The sequence below is a fragment of the Rhinolophus sinicus genome, linkage group LG05 (assembly GCF_036562045.2).
Source record: "Rhinolophus sinicus isolate RSC01 linkage group LG05, ASM3656204v1, whole genome shotgun sequence".
NCBI classification, from domain to species: Eukaryota; Metazoa; Chordata; class Mammalia; order Chiroptera; family Rhinolophidae; genus Rhinolophus; species Rhinolophus sinicus.
In genome coordinates this window covers 104,415,027-104,436,477 of record NC_133755.1, presented here as the reverse complement: position 1 = coordinate 104,436,477, position 21,451 = coordinate 104,415,027, and the positions used below count along the sequence as shown (strand labels likewise).

Sequence of the window (21,451 nt, the reverse complement as noted above, 5' to 3'; positions counted from 1 at the left end):
AATTTGCTTCTAAGCTTTTTCTTAAGTGTATTAAAATGTTATTCTGGTAAACCTCTAAGTACTCTATCCATAGTTTTTAAATCCTTGGGAATTTAATATTCAATTTAAACAGTCATTATTTATAAAATATAAAGAAGAATATTACAATACACATTCAACTATAAAATTATCTATAAGTGGTTTAAATTATCAATCTAAGTTTCTTATATTCTTAGAGACATAAAAGATATAATGTAAACAAAATCATTTTTTCTTGCCATGTTTGTGATTTCTCTTTTGTTCTGTTTTGTTTTTGTTTTGCTTTCATGTGCATGCATGCATTCATGAATATATACATGTATGCAGGAGAAATACTAGGGAAGAAAACTGTATTCTATAAATTAAAGGGTTTTGATTCCTCTATGCTCCTAAGGAAATTTTACTGTTGGTCTCTAAACAAATCTAATTGAGAGAGATAGTACGGTCTCTGCGGTTCCATATTATATACTTCACAGCAAAAATGATGGCACTAAGCTTCTTCTAGCAGTAGACACACAAGATAATCAGAAAAGCATCCTTACTCATGTGATTTAAGATATTGAACAAAATAAAATGAGAATCCTTTTAACTTCATAGGTGAGATCATTTAATTATCCCCAGAGTTTAGAAAATAAAAGAAACTACTAGCAGCCAAAAACCAGAGGAATCTATAAGAAAAAAAAAAATGTGATGTGACAGAAAAACAGTGAAACCACATTTGTTTTAGGTCTTAGCGATAAAGGTTTTAAGGGTAGCATGATACACAAAGAAAGATCTTTGTGTTTGGACAAAGTCAAGAGTTGAAACTGAAAACTCTTCATATAGTTTAGACCTCAAAGGAACTTCAGACTCAGTGGAAAAGGGAAGGCCGAGTGGAAAATTGACTAGCAAAGAAAGGCAACAGGAAAACTGTTGGTGGTCAGCTGCCTTGGTTACAAGTGCAAAAGTAAAGCCCTTCCCCAAATATTCTTCAATAGTCCTGCCCTCATGAAAGTTCATGGTTCTAATTTATACTGCAAATTTGGATGACGAAATTTCGAACTCGACAGTAATATAAAACCACCTCAATTTGAAATCCTCAGGATATTTGGAAGAAGCAAAAGAACATTCACTTTTGCAAATCCAAATTCCGTCAATTGGGTCTCTATAGATTCTCACTAACAAATATCAACAAAAAATAACTACATAATTAAAAACAAAACAAACAAACAAAAACAGAATACCAGCTACAACAGACCACCTCAAGCAAAATGCTGCAGAAAAAATTAACTGCAGCATTATGAGCCCAAGGATTTTAGATGTTAGATTCATTAAATTCAGAAATAAAATTACCTTATTTAAAATGCTGAAGAAAATACAAGATGGGATTTAAAAATAAGCAAAAGAAAAAGAGATTACCACAAAATTCTAGGCAATTAAATGAAATATGTAATAATTGAAAATGCAAAAGATGAATTAAATAGCAGATTAGATACAGGTGAGAATAAAATAAATACAGGAAGATCTGAATATTTTAACATAGAGAGAAAAATCAAGAGAAATTAAAGATATGGTGGCTAGAAAGAGCAAGTGTAACATGCCTAATTATTCTAGCACATCTCTAATTATTTTTAAAAGATCAGCAATAAAATTCAACCAAGAGAGAAAATATATATTTACATTGTGGAGGGAAATTAAATGTCAGTCTACAAAGGTTTGCGCAGCTAAATTTTTATTGAAGAATACTGTCCTCCAGAAAAATAAGAATATCTATAGAATGTAAATAAATAAATAAACAAACAAGCTGAGAGGGTTTCCAACAAGAGATGCTCACTAAAGCAACTTGAAAAGGAAGTACTTTCAGAATAAGGAGAATGATTCCAGACTTAAAGTCAGAAAATCAAAAAGGAAAAATTATCTATATAAAACAATACTTTTTATATATTACTTGGGTTGAAATAAAATAATACATAAAAAAGATGCAAATTCTTTCAAATTCTCCATGATGTCATTTTTACTGAGTCAGATTGGTCCTCAGCTTGCTCCTTTGTAGTCACAAGTGAATTGCCAGTCAGCCAGCTATTACTTGTTTTTGCTTAGGATAGAGATATTTTATATGATCTAGATGAAAGGACCCACAAGAATTTCATAAGTCTTAGGCCCCTTAATTTTCATGGAAATTTATTCCACATCCTTAAGTGCTTCTATATTGTACCAAGGTTTCTAGATACTTTCTATTTTCCAGGTACCATTAGTAGGTATTGTCAACAAAATATCACCAACATAGGAAATCACTGAATAGATAAAGTATTTTATGGGTGAGTAAAGCAAACAATTTCATACTAGATTAAATTGTGATACAATGTTGAAGGATTTATGTACCCTTAAGGCAATGCTGTGATGGTATATTGTTATCCTTTCCAGACAAAGGCAAACTAATTCTAGAGTTCTCTGCTAATTAGAACAGAGATAGAGGCTTTGCTGAATCGATACTTACATACTAGGTATCACAGCCAGGAGACTGTGTTTATTAGCTTACTAAAGTGATCACATCTGAGACAGCACCAAACATTGCAAGCATGTTTAATGAAGCTTATTATTATTATACATTGTCATTCTCAGAGACTCATTCTCAAAGACTTCCTGTGCCAGTCAAACTTAAGAAAAAAATAATGGGCATGTCATATGAATCCCATGACTGTACTTTTTTTTTTTTTAACAACCACTATGGCGTTTATTAGTTGTCAAAAAGCTTCACAATCAGTTTCATGATCAGAAAATAAAGCAAGATTTCACTATTGTTTTTGTAAAATTATTGAATTTCTAAAAATGTAAAGGATTATTTGCTTTCTAAAAATGTCAGCTTTGCCACATAGTGTTCAGAGAGCTGACCTCAAAAGAACCTCTAGTTTTACCATCCATGGAGTCTTTATTTGTAACTGAGACCCATCTGTTGTTTTCCATCTGAAACATCTTCAGCAATCTAAAGCGAAGTGAGAGAAGGTGGACAAAAATAGCCATCATGAGTCTTGTCATTGTAATACACTTACCAACCTTTAGATACTCTTGATTCTGCAGAGGTGTCTTAGTTATTGTCTGGAGCTTATGGCATAGAGAAATTAGTTTGTTTACTTAAGCTTGTCATCATCTTTCAGCTGTTTTAGGAAAGCTTGTACACTTGAAGCAAGCTTCAAGCTCCTTTCTGCAAAACCTCCAGTTAATGAATTAAATCCTGGGCAGTTTTCACTGGCCCATCTCCCCTAGTTCATAAACATAGAGAATAGGCCATACAGCACATGTTCTGTCCATATTACACAATCACATTCTCCTGATTCTCTCACTTGATCTTGCACTTGGCATCAGAGGTGAGCAAACCGAGCTTAGGTCCAAGCTTTGCTATCTTGGCTTTCTCCTCAGAGTCAGGTTTGTCTGGCTTCAATGATTTCAGGTGTGCATTATTATTCATTGGCTTTGGAAGTAAAAGATAGTCAAATTTCTTTCCTTGTCTTCCTTCAAACACGTCCTTGATTTATCTTAGCAGTGTTGACATGTCACTGATTTCGGATTTCCCAGCTTCACAGAATACATCTAAGTTTTTTTTATCAATTTTACTATATGGAGGTAATGTTGGTGTTTCAGTAGCAGAAATTATCTGTTGGTCAGTCACCTGAAATGTCTTCTCTGTACGTGTACAGGTTATTTCAAGAGGTTCTATCCCAGATACAGGTCGCAACAATTGACAGGTCTCAGCAAGCTCTTTTCTGTTCCAAGAGTTTACAGGCATATTCAGCCAAACCTTCTAAATTTCCTTCTATTCCAATAAGTTTTAATACTTTTAGAACCACAGGATCAGCATGGTATTTTAACAGATCTGCTGCCAGCTGAGTTGCTGTACTATGAAGTTCTTTCTTAAATCCATTGAGGCTGTGACTGAGTTTCAATATACTGAGTTCCAGTTCTTTAGTGATGCTTATTGTTGTCTTGCTTTGAGCTTGAATACACACAGAAACTGAACTGCTGCAGTTCCATCCTCACATGAGTCAACAGTTCCAAGATGCATTCCCGGTGCTCATGGCCAATATAGGCAGAATCAGAAAAGTCCTCTGTATGCTCCAAGATGGCTTCCAATGTCACTGTAAGATTCTCTTTTGACTGAAAATAAAGATTCTTCCAAAGAGTTTCAATACTCATCTGGAATTATTTAATTCCAGTAAAAATAGTAATAGATGAAATGCCATATCTCCATTGAGTTTGCAGTCGAGTCACAATTTCAATGACCTTATCCAATGCCACTTTCATCCTGTCAAATACGCCCTCTTTGTTTTTATGGGCCAATTCACAGTTGGGGTGCCTGAGACACACCTTTGAAGCTGTGAGAAACATCACTGTACACTTTTGAAGATCTGCCCTAGCTGCTACCATTTTTGCCTTTTTCTTTTCATCTTTCAAAACATTTTGTCTATCTCTGGTTAGATGTGCAAACTCCACCACTTTGTTTCCAAATTGACTGAATATTTGGACAAACTCTTAAAAGCAATTTACTTTCCCTAGTCCATCCATAGTTGCAAGAACCTTATTTCTCGATGTTATTATCTGCTTAATGACTACTCAGTCTGCCAGCAACAACACTTTTGTCACTGAAGAAAGAAGTAATTTTACAGCGTTTATAACTTCCTGGTTTATCTGTAAAAATTGTGATACGGCCAGCAGATTCTGGGTGCTTCAAGCTGCTTACATCTGTAAGTGCTGCAATTGTTTTCCCTGCTTTTTTAGCTTCAATACAGGTAATATTTATTTCTTCTTTCAAGTCCCAGTTTTCACTGGCTACAGCTTCCCCTACTTTAACAAGCCTCCCAACTGCCAAGTTGATGGCTTGTTCTACACGCTGATTGCTTGCAGAGTTTTATCAGACTTTTTGGTATTATCTTTAGGATTAATAAGTGTGGTGGTCTGAGAAACCAGCGGGAGCAGCATCTGTTCTGCTCAGCGAGTTTTGACCTCAAGTTCTGAGTTAAAGGCAAAGCTGGATGGGCCATAGCTTCGCACTGACCCGGCCCTGCCTGCGAGGAAGCCCTGGTTCCTTGGGTCACGCAGCCCAGACACTGTGCCCCTTGGGCCTGCCCTCTGTCAGCCAGCCCGCCCACCATGGTGATGGCGATGCACCTGCCACCATGCCTGTACTTCTGGTTCTTAATGGAGACATTGAACTCAATGATAATTTTAGTCAGAGCTGCTTTGGTGGAGTGATGAGGATAGGAGGCAAATTAGGAAGGACTGGGCCATTGGAAATATTGCATCATTGTGGCCTTACAAGTGTTATTTCTCTGTATTCTAATATAATTTTCTATATTCTAATCCCCATGATTGCCAATGACTTTATTATAATCTGTTTTCCAAAAGGACATAAAGAATAGCATAGCAACCATTTATGGACCTACTAAGTAGTGTAAGAGGAAAAACATCACAAGTAAATTTGAAGCCCTTATGTAACTTGCTTGCCATTTTAGGAATAAGCACTATACTGAATTTGTCTTTATCATCCCATGCATTTATCTGTGCTCTTAGTATATACCACTAAATAATAATATATAGCATTATTTTATTTGTCTTAAAACTTTGTATAAATAATACCAACTCTATTTATTTTTTTCCAGCTTGCTTGTTTTGCGCAGTATTATGCTCTAGCAGTTCACCCATGTTGATATTTGTAGGAGTTACTTCACTGTTGTATAGTATTCATGTATATGTTCCATCACAAGTTATACTCTCAACATTCTATTAATGGAAATTTAGACTTTCTTTGTAATTATTTTATTGTATAAACTGTACTCTTCTGATTATTCTTGTATATCCCTTCTTGAGTACATATGCAAGAGACTCTTGAAAGATCTAGGAGAGCAATTGATTGATAGTTTATACATATCTTAATAATTATTGCCAGAAACTTCCAAGTAATTTTCCAATGTGGTTGTTATCAAATTTTTACTTGCCCCCACTATATGTAACAGTATCAATTACTCCACATATTCACCAACATTTGCAAGTGAAGACTTTTTAATTTCTCTCTATCTGAAAGCTGTAAAACTATGTATCTAGTAGTGGTTGCAATGTGTATTTTCCTGAGGACTAATGAGGTGGGGCTTTTTTCATGTGCTTTATTTTTTTGTAATTACCTTTTGTCAAAATTTCTATTTTTTGTGATTTCACTAATACTCTGGGTTCTGATTTATATTATCATCCATGACTTACTGATTATAATTTTCTTCCAATGTAGCATGGCTATAGAAACAAATATGATCATCATAAAAATATCAGTATGCCAATCTATATACAGTTATATTTTTAATTAATGAATTCACATTTTGATGCCCATCATGTGGTCATATTTAAATCACATGAGTTGTATCCTTAGTGTTTGATCACCCCAAGCACAATAGGAGCAGGCTTGGGGACCATCAATGGGGGCTGGGTTATGGAACCTGGCAGCTTAATTATAGCTTTACTTGTGAATTTCTGTGTTTTTTGCCTTAGATTAATGATTTTCTAACATATTTAGCAAACTGTTACTCATAAACCTTATATAGAAAATAGAACAGAGTAGAACCAATCTAATTGAAACTTCACAGAAGCCCGGGCTTTGTTTGACTTGCTCTGCCATCCAAAAGAAGGCAAGGTTAATCTGGGGAGGTGGAAGGGAAGAAAGATATATTAGAGATAAAATAAGGACATAAACATAGATAAAGTATACTCCAAAAGTTTTATGATACTATATGTAAATATAAATCAATGGCAATGGATCTGAAGACTTCTCTGAAACAGATGATTTTTTTTTTTTTGAAGAATAAAAATTACCAATATAATTTAAGAAGAAACAAAGACCAGTAAACAGAAGCATTGATAGAGGCAGTGCAACTAAACAATGAGTGTTCAAAATTCAGAGTAATATAATGTGGATAGTATATAGGGTATTTGGAGAATTATGTAGTCTTGGAAGGTAAGTTAAGAATGATCTTTTTTGCCAAACTAAAAGGTTACTATCTTGCTGGCAATGGGACACCATTAAAGACTCTTCAAGCAAGAAATTGAGATCATCAAATTTGTGTTTAAATATGATATGTTTGACAGGAATTGAACAGTGGAAAAACTGAAGTCATAAGAACAAGTTAGAAATAATTTAGAAGAGTACAGGCAGAAGATGAAGACAATATTACAAGGGAAGGAGAACCAACAGAATTAAATAACCAGTGAAATGAATGATGTGGAGGGTTAGAGGATAGGGAACAAAAAATGAATGTTTGATGTTTATGCAAAGATTGCTATTTGAACAACTTGGTGGATGAAAATTAAAATGTAAAACAAAATGTTAGAGGCATGTTCACTCATTCATCAAATATTTATTGAATATCTGCCAAAATTGTGCTATTTTCTGGCAACACACAAAAAAATTAAGCCATGATTCCTGCCTTTAAGGAGTTCACAGTTGTCATACAGTGAGTTATACAGAGAAATATCACCATACAGTTGAATAAGAGTTGTAATAGTATATATTTTTTGTTAATAACAAGGAAGATGTTATCAACTTGACATAGAGAAGGAGGATCAAATTTCAAAAGAGAAAAAGCAACAAACTTGTTCGGATATTTTGAGTTTAATTTACCTCTCTCTGTTCTTTCCAAGGGGGTCTGTCTAGTAGGCAGCTTGACATATAAGGTCAGAAGCTATCTGTGCTAAAGATAAAAATCGAGAGTTTTCAGAAGCTAGAAAGTAGGTAAAGTTATGGGAACAAATGAGATCACTCAGGGAAATTTTCTGAACTAAGAGAAGACGGTATAGGAATAGACTAGAGAGAGTTTGGTAGCTATTATGACAACATGTCAAGTTCAATGTGAGATATTGAGGGTTCTTTACCTTTCTTGTCCTAGTTTTATTTTTACTGAATGGAAGATATTTTTGGTGTGCTAAGCAATGTTTTATAGTTTTATTTTGTAAGAGGAAGGAGGGAGGGTCATAGCTTTAAAGCTTCCAATTTTTGAAAGGGTCAAAAGCTGATCATGATAATCAAACTTTCTTTGACAGAGAAACCAAGGGACGAAAAACAGCAGTGCTAGGTTGGTGGTGACAATGAAAAATCAGAAAGAAGTTTCTGTTTTATTTTGTTTTTAACATATATTGTTTCCTTGTGTGTTGCTTTGGTCAGATGCAAATAAACTCTTCATGGTTCATACGGAGAAATGAGGTGTCTGTGGTCAAATGAAGAAATGTTAATTCTGCCTTCATTTTTGCAAGTGCTTTCTATGGGGAAGAAAAGTAGATGCTGCAAAAATAGCAGCAATACTAACAGCAACACCAGAGTCACAGATAATTTTTATCAAGCATTTAACAAGTTGATCAACATTTATGGATTAATATATATGTGAATGTCTAATGGGGAAATTATCAGAGTAAATTAATAATTTAGTCCATGAGACTTCAGCCATCCAAATCTACAATATTTCTGTTAATTCTAAAATAAGCAAAACTACACAATGTGATAAGACTGATTAGTATAATTTATATATGTTATAGTATAGTACTATACATTATATTACATATATAAGTAGTATATGTATTGTATATCTTTATATATATAATATGAATCTTCAAGACATTAAAGTTTCTCATAGTTAATATGTATATTTATTTCATGGGTCTTGGACCTTAATTTTATAATTTTGGAATAATATAGATGATTATAACTTTTGTGTCTTTGAATATTATATTATTGGTTAGATTCATTATTTTTTAGTGATCCTTCACAAGAGAGATCTGTGAACTTATTAATTAGTGATACTCCTTTTATCACAAGGTTTAATAAAATTAGAATCATAAAAGGAGCAATGTAATACTTTTAGACTAAAACTAAAATATTTATTAATGATTGCAGCAGTCTTAGCTCCTTTTTATGAACTTAGTCATAGAATTTGCATGATGTTGTTTCTGGAGGAAGTAAGAAAAGACTCAATAAAAACATTTAAATAATATTAATTTTTAATTTCTGTTGAGTATGTCAAATCTATTTCCATTATAAAGGAGGAATAGCAAACCATATCGTTTCTTCTGGTACTGAGAATTACAGTAAAGTTGTAGACGGATAATTTGTGATCCATCACATTTGTAGCTTTAATTGTAGGCTAGTATATCAGTTTTGGGGATTAGATCATAGATAACCTTTATACAAGGCTGAGAGGATTGTAATTCATACTATAGATAAAGGAGTTCCATTTCTATTCAGAATGAATAACATTCATGTTGTTCAGTTTTATTCTGTTCAAGGTAAAGACACTAATCTCTTCTGTGTTTTCTTTATCATAAAATACTCCATGGTGCTCCTCTGGATGAATTTTCAATGAGTTATTAATTGACAGTGGTTCAAATTCATACTATACAAGTATTTTGGGTGAAAAAAACTAAATACATCCATATTTTTAACATAAGGTGCTTCAAGCTCAGTATTGTGATTTCACACCTTCCATTGACAAGTTGAGAGTTTGTTTTCATATAATAGAATTTAGGGATTTAAAAAATCCTCCCTCTGGATTAATTTATTAGATTTTCCCAAGAAGCAGAACTGATTTTAAATTTTGTTAACCATATAAAAGTTAATATAATTAGCTATATCAGCCTATGTAATCTTTTAAGACATTTAAACATTACAGATGTCTAAGTTGTAAACAGAAGCCGCTAATTAACTACTATATGACATAGTTTGTAAGATGTTTAGTACATATTTTCATATAAAAACCCTGTGGGTGTTTTTTTTTTCCATTTATAATTGGAAGAGAAATAAATTTGGAGTGTGTTCAAATAGCATTGCCTGAAGAGGCTTTTGGAAGCAGCGGGAAAACACTCCGCCTAACCCCAATTAGTCTTGTTTTCCACATTCAGGGCAGTTCTGTTTTCCAACATATTCACTAAACATGATGATAATGAAAATTAATATGGTTAGAAAGCAATTCAATAACAAATGTTTATTGTTCATAATTGTTGTTTCCTGTCATAATTTTTATAAAACCTGTCAACTCTGAAAAAAAGGTTCAAGAAGTGTGTGAGCTAGGAAGTAGGCAGGTGTGCCTGGTTATACAATAGATATGCTCCTGCAAAGTAACGTGGAAGTCATTTTTTTAAAGCAAATTGAATTACACTTTTGCTGCTCTTAGTGAGTTCACTGCTTCTCAGAATAAGTAAAAGCAGAGTACGGATCCAAATAATTTTGTTCACATATGAACCCTTATGTAAAGAGTCTCCTGTTACAGAACTTTTCCTATGGATTTATCAATAATGTGAAAAGCTCAACCACAAGAAAAATGCTAGAATCCCATCTCTATAATCCTTCCTCATCTAATTTTAATTATGAGAATATTTTTTCTCTCTTTTTTAACTACCACAAATAATTATGTTAGCTATAGTTGTATTTGTTTAAGAATATATTTGCCCACAATGTGCATAACTGGTCCTGCCGTAGGAGAATGTAAAGATGAATCAAAGGTCATTCCACAAGAGAATGAATAGTACGGGAGGGTAGATGAAATAGGTTTTTGTTAGACTCTCCCTTTTACCTCGTCTTACATTGTACATTAGGCTCAATCCTCCTTGGTGACAGCAAACGTCAGGAAAAATGGTTAAGCAAATAGGGTGGCATTTCTTCCCAGAACCGAGGAAAAAATCTACTACATCAGTAGAATAAATCCCATCAATTTCTAGCTTGGGGTTTTGTCCCATGAGCTAGAATCTAAGCTTCCTGAAGGTGAGATCTTTGTCTGTTTTGCTCACCATTATATTCCTAGTATGTAGTAATCATTCAATAAATATTGGAATCACTCAGTGACTCCAAATAGGATAGTTAAAAGCAATAGAGAGAAACAGTGTCTAAAATGTATTATGGTAGAGTCAACAGATATGCAAAATTAAATAGTTGCCAAATTGTAAGCTAAAGATTCTATTAATTTAAAACCCAAGTCCGTCTCTTTATGATCTTAACCATTTTCCTGTGCCATAGCCACATGCAAATTTCTCACCCAAACTTCCTCCAGTGTAGAGCTACCTACATTGCCTTTTAACTTGATGGGCATATTGTTTTTCTTATAATACATTAAAAAGTGGTGCATGTGCAGTTCTGTACCTGTTAAACATTCTACTCCATCTGGTCAAACTCCAACTGTGTCATGGGTGTTTCTGGTCCCAAGAAAGCAAACTCATCTCCTTAACTCATATTTTCCCCATGTCTTTTGAGAATTCATTTACTTAGAGTATTCTATTTCTACTAATGAAAGTTAATTTACCTCCCTTATCCAAACTAACAGATTTACTATTTTATCATTTCTACCTAACATTTATAACAACTGTAACGTAAGGTAGAAAACATGCATGCACAGAGTTTTAGATGCAATAGTATAGGGGGTTCAAATTTGGGGGGATATTCAAGGTGAGACTGGAATTAAGGGAAGATTTATATACCTAGGATTATGCAGAAGGGCATTCCAGACAGATAGAACAGTCTGAACAGAAGTACAGCCACAGAAGGACATGTAGTTCAACTTTACTGATCGGTGGGTGTGTGGGGGAGCACTGAAAAATATGACTGTAGAGGGCCTAGTTTACTTCAAAAGCAGATGGATTATTCTGAAGTATTTTGACCAAAGATCTTAGATGATTATAACTGAGTAAAGTTGACGTGACAGCAGTGACAGCTAACAGATGCTATAGGAAGGGAGGCCAACTAGAAAGAAGCTGTTGCCAACAGTTGAGTTGAAATGTCATGAGAACTTAAATAAGGGCAGCAGTAGCAGAAGGAAAGTTACAAGATTTGATCTAAGAAAGAGGTGACAGAAACCAGCAACTAGTTTGAGAAGAGATGGGTGGATAATGATGCTAGGTTTCTAAGCCTGGGAGAATAGTGCTATGAGTAAGAAAGTGGAGGAGGAGCAGATTTAGAAAAAATATAGATGAGCTCTATGAGCCAGGATAGAGCTTTGGAAATTGCATTATGGGATGGTTGAGTGAACAGTCTGAAAAGCAGCTATCAGGCAGGTAAGAAGAGAGTCAAGTTGTAATACAGTGTCATGAGAGACAAGGAAGGAGAAAGTTTTAGTAAAAATAAGTATTAAGTATTACAGATATTTCCAGGTATATAAACACTGATGAAGGTTTTGCTAACCAGGCCTAAAAACCTTTGAAAGAAAAAAAATGAAAGAGTAAAATAAAGAGCAAGTTAGATCATTTCAAGGAGTTCAAGATTGTGTGTAGAAGAATAAGAAATTGTAAAAATATGGGATACATAAAATTTTAATCAAGCAATTTGCTAACAGATAAATTGTATTATTTGTATCTAACAATATAAAATTATGGGCATAACAGAATGTTAAAAATAAACCTTTCACACCCAGGGTATAATGCTGTAAACAAAATGAGGTGTCCTATCTAAAAGCAGGACTTAACTAGGAAATACTCTTGATATAAAAAGGGGCAGCATTTGAAGAGAAGAAAAAATTTTAAAGACATGATTTTGAGGGCAATGGTTTTGTAGAAAACTATTTTGTCGACCTCACTTTTTATTTACCTTCTTGCACCCATCACATCTGACAACGTTTGGGGGTAGCTAAAACTAGATCACTTGGAAAGGAACACCATGGACCAACAGTCATGTATTCATTCACTCCTGAGAAAGCAGAGCAGACTCTGTGTACATGTGTGTTGTGGAGAGATGATATGATAGAGATAAATAGAGGTAGAGGTAGAGAGACAGAGACAGAGACAGAGAGGAAACTGAAAATCAACTATAACCCCATTTGAAAATTAAATATACCCCCACAGACATTAGGGCAAGGAATGTAGGCATGTTTACCATGAAGTGGGTATGGATCCATCCAAAAAGAGATTTGACCTAAGTCATTTTATGTTCTGCCCAAGTGGTTTTTCTAGTCAGGTGATGAAGACAATTATAACATTCCTTCAGCTTGACTGGACTTTAGACATTCTTCTTCCTGACTCTAAGCCCCTGACCTCACTTTTTTTCTGAGCATTTATTTTAGAAAATTTTCTATTGTACGTTCTTTCTTCCCTCCCCCTGCTCCCTGAAATGTAAATTTTTCAAAAGCTTCTTGCCTGCTGGAATGTCCCTCTCCAGAAACCTGGACCTATCTCTTCAAATGTAATCATCAAGATAGTGGCCCTATCTGTCGGTTTGTGTGGGAGGGAAGGAGCCTAACTTCAATGCCTTGCTTCAAGTTGTAAACTACCTACTGTTATGAAGACATGAGAAGGCTTATGTTTGAGGGTAAGGCCAATTAACAAAAGAGGTAGTCTATGGTCTCCTCATCTCAGCTCTTAAGCTTAAAACTCTCACTGTTGTTTCAGAAGAGTTGAGCAAAGACTGAATTCTGGCCTCTCTCCGTCATTGCATTAGTCTTGTATGAAGTCTTTTTTTCCTGTTTAACTCTGTCCAGTGCAACTTTTTCTTTGACATAGGAAAGTGACTGTCAACACAGGAATCTGCATATAACATAAAAAATCAGAGTGGGATCAAGTTAAAAGTAACAAGCCAAAAGCAGGTTATAGCACAAGTCCTAGGGATTGCAGTTGGTAAAGGGTTTCTAAAGAATGCACAAATCCTCATGAATCATAGGGTTGCCAGATTTAACAACTAAAAATAGAGAACACTTGGTTAAATTTGAATTTCAAAAAACAACAAATAATTTTTTAGTATATCCCATGCAATGTTTGGGACATACTTATACTAAAATATCATCTGTTGTTTATCTGAAATTGAAATTTCATATACTGAGAATCTTGTATTTTATCTGACACTTCTACCATGAAAGAAACAGTCCATTTTAAACATCTGCTATTCCTGGAGTGTATGGGCCTGCTAATAACAGTATTAATCACCAGCTCTAACAGCCCTTTTTTACTGTGTGCTTCTCTCTCCTTTCCTTCTCCCACTCAAAGCTGGAAGGGTCAGAAATAGCAACTAGCCTGATGGAGGTGGTAAGAAGGGAAAAAGAGTAGAAACCAGCTTCTTCTTACCCCTCATGGCAGCAGGCACTCTACAGGCCTTGGCTGATTGATGGAGAGGGTTAGGGGAAATCATATCTATGAAGGAAAATTTAGTGTTGATAAATTTCTCAGACTGGATATTAGTTTTTGAATCATTATTTAACTTACAAAGGAAGTATTACTGATAAGAAAACTTCCCTCATTGTGAGAGGCAGAAATTAAGTTCCAATTCCAACATCTTATAATTTACACTTGTTCAGTGTACCAAGATCTAAATATAGATATATAATAATAAAATAAATATTTTTTAAATTGTATATACCTCAAGATTTTATGAGATTAATCATCTAAAAGATTAAGAATTCTGAAAGGATAGCTCTAAAAATTATTAGTAACTTCATATATTGTAGTAATACTACTTATATCTTGTCTATTATTGAAAAGCACTAAATATTAATGAATATTAATAAAAAGAATGTGACAATTATCTAAACTTTTTGTGTCATAGATTTTTTTTTAAACTTTTTTATTGAGGTGTCATTACATCAAATAAAATTCATCAATTTTAAGTGTATAATTTGATATGCAGACATTGGTACCACAGACTAAGAATCTAACAAAAACTCTTATTTCACATATTCAGGAATATTTTCATACATTTTAAGTGTTTATTCACAATTAAAGCTCATCCATAAACACAAATTTTATAATTCTTATTTTGAGTCTTTTCATCTGGACTGGTGGTTAACTATTTGAAACAGTAACTTTACAAATTTATTATACTTATATATCTACATTTTTTTAAAGTCAGGCCTAAATAATATTTGTAAATACCAGTTTTTATATTTTTCAATGAATGCTATTAAAGTTATGTTATTATCTACTTGATTAGCAATATAATATATCTGAACATATTAATATAACTTTCTTTTTTAGATGTAGGTTTATTTTTTCCATCTTTCAACAGGAATTCCTGTTTAGAATTGCCTTTTCTTACAACCCTGAATGGGTTGAAGGTTTTCCTGAAGAAACATGACAGAATTGTTACCATCTACTTGACTATAAAAAGAAACACTGTGAATGGAACTATTCTCTACAGTGAGTATTAAATATTTGACCTCCTGCATATTATGTTTCTTTCTCAAATGTTAACCTATTGAATCAATGAATTATTCATTTAAATATCGTGGGGAAACTTTTCTAGACTAGCGCATGAGGCATTACCAAAAGCAAATCTTGGTTCTTTCTAGTTTTCTTTAGAAGTTTCTTTCATTTATGAGTCATTCAGTGGAACATGACTTACAAACAGGCCTTGAACCAGCAAGGGAGAATATAACAAGCATATGATTTTGATGGCATATGGCTATAGCAGTAAAACATAAATGCTGCAAATGTTTCAGAACATATTTGTATAATATAAATCACCAAATATGAATTGCATTCAATACTTGGTAACTTGGAAAAAGGCATTCCAAAGCTGGAATTCATTTGACAATTGATAAAATTCCTATCACTCTTGTAGCATTATCTTAAAATTAGCTGGTTTGGGAAAAAGTACTATTAACAGTATTTGTTTTAGGAAATGCCTCTATATCCAGCATTCTCTATGTTATGTCACAAGGATCTCTGTAACCAGAATTTACAGGCCTCTTTCTCCTATGGCTGAACATCACTAAAGTGTATTGCTTGCAATATTCCAAATGTGACAATAGTTTTATCTCTTTTAAAAGGAATGTGCAATAGTTTTAACAATTCATTGTACTGGAGGTTTCATGTCTTCAGTACTCAGATACATCACCTACAGCAGGGCAACTCTGTTTCCCAAATGATTTCTTCCTTTACTTTGAAGCATTTTGCAAAATTGATTCATCATGCTGTATTTTCTAAACGAAATTAAAACCTTTCTATTGTTTGACAATAAATAAAATGCCTAAAAGAAGCATTTTTGGAAAACCAGTTACAATTAGAAGTTTTGAACATTAAGTTAAAACTGAGAATTTATGTTATATTTTAGAAAAAAACTAACTTGTCAGAACTAGGCCACCATTATTTATTTCCCAGGAGCGTAAGCACCCACGTTTAAATGACAGCTTTAAGATGTCTGATTTATTAATGTTAAAGGAGAGAGAGAGAAAAAAGATGGAGGAGGAGAAGGAGGGGGAGATTTTAAAAAGAAAACTTGGTTTTATATACAATACTTAAATAGTGGTAGACGACCATGAAATTTGGAGGTAATAGTGCATTGCAAGGAAAACAACAACAAAAACAGAACAAAAGACATAAACATAATAATTTAAACCCACAAAGCAAAATGATTTTCTGGCTCTGCAATCTTTTAAGTTATATAGAATTGGAAGGTGTTTCTGTGTGGAAAGTGTGTTTTTACCAACACAGCCAGAGAAGCAGCCAACCTCTGGAAATTCTCTCCTGGGCCCTTGCCCCTGGCTCATGTCTACACAGCCGCATGCTGTGCTCTTTTTGAAGGCCATAGAAATGCATGCCAAGCACATGTAAACTGGGTACAAGTCAGTACTTTCATTTAAACCATGAAAAAAACCCAAGCTGATATTAGCGCAATAGGATTATTTTTGCCTTTCATATCTATTGACCTACCAAAAAAATCAAACTAGAAATTATTAGTAAAAAACCAGTGCCATTATAATGGTTATCAATTTCTGTCCTTGTCTTATGTAATTGTTGTCACAGCACTGGACACATCAAAGCTGTTTACTCCTGGGAGTGTCATAGCCTCTGAATGGAGAAAATATTTTTGTCTGTAAAGCGTTCTTTTTGTTCATTGGTAAAGTGGTAATTCAACCCTACACTGCTGGGAATACCTCAGCAGAATGTTTCATGGGGTTGCTGCTTTCACTTCTCTTAGAATTTGTCAAAGTCATAGAAGCCTCACAACAGATGAACACACAGTTTTTTGTGATTCAGTTAGACACCCATAGTTTATAAAAGGTGTCCCTTAACTTGACTTAAGGACTAATTTTCTTTCCTTTGCAATCAATATATTATGTATAGGAGCAATTAGATGTAGTGAGGAAATTAAAACAGATGTTTCACTTTAGAGTCTAGGGGTTGATTTTTGTCTGGGTTGTTTTTGTTTTGTTTTTGTTTGTTTTTGTTTTTTTTGGTTTGTTTGGGTTTTTTTTAATTTTACCATTTTTTCCATTCCTGACTATTTCAACAAAAACTCAGTTCCATTCTACAAACACTTATGGAACATTTGTATTTTGTATCACCAAATATTAAAGGGAAAAGGATAGAGAAATAGCAGGTTGTAAGCCAATGTCAGCTTTGAATTATATTCCTAGTTCAAAAACGTAGATTTATCTTTTCTCAGTTTGCCTCACCAACTAATTGATGTTGAAAAGGAATAAAAGGAAGATAAAACTTGAGTCCTTATGGGGGTATAGTAAAAATCCTTAGAAAAGATAGTTTAAAAAAGAACTCTCTGTGGGAAAGAGGCAGCTCTGAGAACAGCAGTCAAGATGAAAGAAAGCTTTTTGAATCTGCCACTGAACCAATTCAGAATTCTGGAAGCCAGTCAAAGAAGCTACTAATAGGTCACGGGAGAAGGGATGAGACCACACAAAATTCTTTAGGTGCACTTTCAGAAAATGAGCTCTATGTGGCAAGCGGTATCAATCAGGAGGGTTCGTCATGGGATATATTACTGTGCAGTTGAATCCATTCTGTGCTGCTTCTTTGAAAAGATATAAGCATGCCCTTTGGAAATATGTGATCTTTGAGAATTAGAAGCGGAAATCTGACCAAGTTACAGGAGGCAAATTACATGAGCAACTCCAGTGGGAGAACGGGATTCAGAAGGAAACTTTATATTATTTAATGTTTGTATTTAAGAAAGAAAGCAAAAGAAGGAGTAGTCTTTGGTATTTATTCCAGGCAGGAATTGACAAAACAAGTAGGATTATTGGGGCCTCCTGTTTTGTGTATTTAGGGAGGGCTAAAAGAAGAGATTTCTGATATTGCTGAAGAAAACAAATTAAATCTAAAGTATCATAACATCTGCCTTTATAAAATGGTTCTCAGCAGAATGCACAATATGTTCATTAGATACTGATGCCAACACCACCGAAATCCCACAGTATTTCCTGACATCATATTAAAAAGCATCTTCATTTCTTATAAAAGAAAAGTTTGTTTAGTTGTTTCAATCAATTTTCGCAATGTACACCGTAAAATTGTTTGAATATCTTTGTCCAGATGAATATGGGAAAGTGTAGGGTTGATAGCATGGGTGGATGAATTCATATATTGCCCCTCAATGTAGAGATTGCTTTTCATTGTATCTTATCCTTTTGGTGCATCACAGTCAAATTCGATAAATTTTAACTCAGTGCCTAGAAAGTATACCACACCCTGCTAGGCACTGTGAGGGGTACAAAGATGAGTAAGAGATGATCTGTATCCCTCTTCTCACCATTTAGTGGAGAGATACTATGTCCATGATTCTATGAGAAAGCTGACTGATAGGTCTTGTAATAGAGTATAAATTAAGAACCAATCCTGAGTAGAGGGATTCCTTACACCAGGAATCTGTGCTTATGCATCCATGTCGTCACTAAAGAGGGACCATCTCATAATCTGGAAATGTGTTTTACACCTCTATTCCAACATCCTCCTCAGTACTCCAACGAGTCCTTGCACAGAGGTAGCACTTGATTAGGATAGTCCGTAAGTCCTGTTTGTGATTTACTCAACTTTGATGGTTGTGATAAAAAATTAGTAGGTATCGAAACCTTATTTTAGGAAATTATTCTGTTAAACATTGTTATACTTTCTTCCTCTGATAAGTAAAAGCAAAACGGTACAGATTTCAAGGGTTTAGTCAAAATGTAACTTGAATCAAAGAATTTTTTTCCCCTGGGTCTATTTAATCAGCAACAGAACAGAGGTTGACAATTTTTTTTCTGTGATGGCCAGAGAATAAATAATTTTGCAGGCCGTACAGTCTCTGTCACAAGTGGTCAATGTTGCCAGTATAAAATGAAAGCAGCCACAGGCAAAAATAAATAAATAAATGTGACTGTGTTTTTTTATTAAAAAAAAAACTTTACTCACAACACCGGACAAGGGCAGAATTTGGCTCATGGTCATAGTTTGCCAACCCTTGACCTAGAATGATGTGATTCGTTAAACTTCTCTTGAAATAAAACAATTATATTAAGAACAGTTAGCCTCTATTTCTATGATTGAAATTTATGAAGAAATAAGCCAATAAGAGCTACAACTCTGCTTCTGATGTAATTACATCAGGGAATGGCCTAGTGGGGAACAAGCTTGCTTCTGGTAGCCAGAGGTAAAGGAAAAAACAAACAAGATCAGTCAAGGACGGAAATTATTGATATGAAATCTCAAGTACAGTATAATCCAATTATTAAGAAAACTACGCTGGAGCTGGACTGCCTAGCTCTGCCATTTGGGCAGTTACTTAACAACTCTGTGCCTCATGTTCTGTAAAATGGAATAATATTAATAATACCAAAGATATCAAAGAGTTGTTATAAAGATTGTGTTAACACATTTAATGTGCTTAAAAACATTTGGCAAACAGAAACATGAAATAAGTGTATATATATATATGTGTGTATATATATATATATGTGTGTATATATATATATATAATATATATATATACTATGTACAAACATATAATCTATATATGAATTTTAGACTCAAAAGTGTTAGGATTATCTCTCAAAAAGGCTATGATATCTAGAAACTAGAGTCCATTGTCTTGCAAGTTATGATTACAGTTCATTGTTCTAAGAAATATTTTCTATATTTAATAAATCTAAATCAGGACATATAATCAATGACTTCACTAGAATAAACAAAATTTGAGAACTGTAAATTTTATAGCATTTCAAAATATTTTCTGGTAAGTATTCAGAAAAATCTAAGACATAAATGATTTATTGAAAAAAATTACTACACAACCTAAAAGTATAAAGAATTATCTCAAAAAAAGGCTAACTTCACATGTCTTCACTAAGGATCTTCAAGTATCTTTTTAATGAAACAACAGGATGAACTTTGTTCAATGGCTTAATAATGAGACTTTCTAGAGCTTTCAAGTCCTATCCAGAATAATACAAATTGGAATATTATGGGGAAAAAAAGACACTTCTTTTCACCTTTGATATATATATATATATATATATATATATATATATATATATATATATATACCCTTTCTATATAGATAGCTATAGATAAATATAGATACAGGTATATATATATATATATATGGCAAAGGTAAAAAGAAGTGTCATATATATGTATACACACACACACAAACACACAATACATGCTCGTGCGCATGTGCGAGAGGTCTCACAATTAAGTTTGTAAACAATCCTAGAAAAAGTGCTGCATACCTCATTGCTGAATATCACTAGTCACCTTCGACGTACTCCCCTTGGGAAGATATGCACTGATGTCAGCGCCTAGTCCACACTTCAAAGCAATTTTAAAACTCTTTTTTCTGGAATGGCCATCAGAGCTATCGTCATATTACCCTTGATGTCCTGAATGTCATCAAAATGTGTTCCTTTCAATATTTCCATTATCTTCAGGTAAAGAAAGAAGTCATTGGAGGCCAGATCAGGTAAGTAGAGAGGGTGTTCCAATACAGTTATTTGTTTACTGGCTAATAACTCCCTCACAGACAGTGCCATGTGAGCTGGTGCATTGTCGTAATACAGGAGCTATGAATTGTTGGCAAAAAAATTCAGGTCAACTAACTTTTTCACGCAGCTTTTCCAGCACTTTCAAACAGTAAACTTGGTTTGCCCAGTTGGAACAAATTTGTAATGAATAATCCCTCTGATTTCAAAAAAGGTTAGCAACAGCGTTGCAACAAGTTCATGAACTTGATTGTCCGACCTTCATAGATCTTATATAAAACTTACAGAAGATCATATAAGAGAATAATTTTATTACTAACTTTGACACAAGTCGAAATATCTTTAAAATGACATAAAAAGTACTAATTATAACCATAAAGGAAACAATTCATAAATTGACCTACATTAAAATTAAGAACATACACGTATGTTCATCAAAACTCGCTCTTATGAGACTGTCAAGAAAATTTACAGAATTGGAGAAGATATTTTCGATATGCATGGCTTATAAAGAGCTTGTATTCTATACATGTATAGATAGATGATAGATAGATAGATAGATAGATAGATAGATAGATAGATAGATAGATAGATAGATATAGATGTAGATATTGAATATAAACATTGATATAACTCTATAATCAATAAGGGAAAAGCAAACAACCAAATAGAAATAGCAAGAAACACTAACACTTCACAAAAGGGGATATCAAAATAACCACTAAACATGCAAACATGTTCAGCTTCACTGATATGAAGAAAAT

The 21,451-nt window shown here is 33.7% G+C and overlaps 1 pseudogene; it reads right to left on the bottom strand.

Moving 5' to 3' along the window:
- Positions 1–2,856: 2,856 nt before the first annotated feature.
- Positions 2,857–21,451, bottom strand: part of LOC109450872 (alpha-catulin) — a 71,744-nt pseudogene continuing 53,149 nt past the window's right edge.